This window comes from Lontra canadensis, unplaced genomic scaffold, assembly GCF_010015895.1.
Source record: "Lontra canadensis isolate GAN:19392208 unplaced genomic scaffold, GSC_riverotter_1.0 scaffold159, whole genome shotgun sequence".
Taxonomy (NCBI): Eukaryota; Metazoa; Chordata; class Mammalia; order Carnivora; family Mustelidae; genus Lontra; species Lontra canadensis.
The window spans coordinates 1,916,159-1,918,460 of record NW_022631153.1 but is presented as its reverse complement, the minus strand read 5'-3'; the positions used below and the strand labels follow the sequence as shown (position 1 = coordinate 1,918,460).

General features: G+C 36.9%; 1 pseudogene; it reads right to left on the bottom strand.

Moving 5' to 3' along the window:
* Positions 1–374: 374 nt before the first annotated feature.
* LOC116859559 lies at positions 375–1,044 on the bottom strand (annotated as a pseudogene).
* Between the last annotated feature and the right edge of the window lie 1,258 nt (positions 1,045–2,302).

Sequence of the window (2,302 nt, the reverse complement as noted above, 5' to 3'; positions counted from 1 at the left end):
TCCTTTCTTGCCAATCTGGTTTCCTTTTATTTCTTTTTGTCTTCCTGCTATAGCTAAGACTTCTAGTACTATGTAGAATAAAAGTGGTAAAGATGGACAGCCCCCTTCATTCCTGGCCATAGAAGAAAAGCTCTCAGTTTTTCCCCAATAAGGATATTAGCTGTGCGCCTTTATTATGTTGAGGTATGTTCCCTCTAAACATACGGTGTTGAGGACTTTTATCATGAATCAATGTTGTATTTTGCCAAATGCTTTTTCTGCATTTATTGAATGATCATATGGTTCTTATCCTCTTATCTATCTCTCTGTTGATCAATTCATTTTTTTATCCTATAAGAAGACATAACTTTATTAATGTAGAAACAATACAGATTTCAAATGAAGCTGCAATTATTCTTTTGAAACACCAAAAAAAAAAAATGGTCCTTATTTTCAGGTGGATACACTGTTAATTCTATAATAACATTTACAGTGTCACCCCTGTTGTTCTTCAGGTCTCAGATGCCTTTGCTTCTGACACTTTTGCTTGTGACATGACCAATTCTCTGTCCTTAACCTCTGCATACGTTTCCTCAACCTCTTCCTCCTCATTCTCCTCCAGTACAGTTGGAGTCTGTGTGTTTTCTTGCATGTTTGAAACACCTTCAACTTTGAATTTCTCATCAGCAGCTAGTTGTGCCAGCTGAGACAAATCCTTGATCTTGGCTTCCTCAAAAACTATGTAGGTATCTGAAGCTGGGCTCTTGCAGACATCTGGTTTTGTGGTGGGATATTCTTAGACTTCCGGATAGTGACTCTAGTGACTCCTTTAACCTGTTGTAGACCATAACTTCTTTTCACTCAGTTCTGTTTTGCTTTACCGACTCGTTCTTTATCAATTTCAGCTGCTGCTGCCAGCTGGGCTTACGCGGTTGCCAGTGTGGAATCTTGTTCCTCAAGTTTTGATTCATCAGCATTGGATTCTATTCCAGACCCAGTCTCAGTCTGGGGCTATGGTAACTCCTGATTTTTACCAGGGGTGTTTTCTGTGGGTTCAGCTGGCATTGTGTGCAGGAAACATGAAACCAAGATGGCAAGAGAAAGGGAGCAAGTGAGAGTGTAGCCAGGCTTGTTGCAGAGGGATTATCCTTTCTTTTATTAATGTGATTATCACATTGATTGATTTGTGAATATTGAACCACTCTTTTTTTTTTTAAAGATTTTATTTATTTATTTTGACAGACAGAGATCACAAGTAGGCAGAGAAGCAGAGAGAGAGAGAGGAGGAAGCAGGCTCCCTGCTGAGCAGAGAGCCCGATGCGGGGCTCGATCCCAGGACCCTGGAATCATGACCTGAGCCGAAGGCAGAGGCTTTAACCCACTGAGCCACCCAGGCGCCCCTTGAACCACTCTTGAAACCCAATTATAAATCCCTCTTGATTGCAGTGAATGATTTTTTTAATGTATTGTTGGGTTTGGTTTGTTAGTATTTTGTAGGGTAATGCTGATCTTCTGGAATGAAATTTGAAGTTTTCTTCCTTTTTCTATTTTTTTAGAATAGTTTGAGAAGAAAAGGTTTTACCTCTTTTTTAAATGTTTGGTAAAATTTGTCTGTGAAGCCATCTGGTCCTGGACTTTTGTTTGTTGGGAGATTTTCTATTACTGCTGGTTATTGGTCTGTTCAAGTTTTCTATTTGTTCCTATTTCAGTTTTGGTACATTTATGTTTCTAGGAATTTATCTATTTCTTTAAGGTTATCCAATTTGTTGGCATATAGCTTTTCATAATAATCTCATAATTTTTTATATTTCTCCTAATTCGTGATTTTATTTATTTGGGTCCCTTATGTTTTCGTTTTGATAACTCCTGGTAAAGGTTTATCAATTTTATTACTTTTTTCAAAATATCAACTACTGGTTTCATTGATCTGTTCTTTTTTTAATTTTTTTTAGTTTCAATAGCATTTATTTCTGCTATAGTCTGTGTTATTTCCTTCTCTCTTCTGGCTTTAGGCTTTGTCTGTCATTCTTTTTCTAGCTTCTTTAGGTGTAAGGTTAGGTTGTTTAATCAAGATTCTTCTTGTTTCTTGAAGTAGGCCTGTATTGCTATATACTTCTCTCTTGGGGCCACTTTTTTTCCATCCCAAAGCTTTGGACCACTGTGTTTTCAATTTCATTTGCTTCCATGAACTTTTTTTTCTTATATTTCCTGGCTGACCATTCATTGCTTAGTAGCATATTATTTAATCTCCATTATTTGTGGTCTTTTCAGAGTTTTGGTTTTTTGGATTTTGTTTGCAACTCTGACTTTCTTATCTATTTGT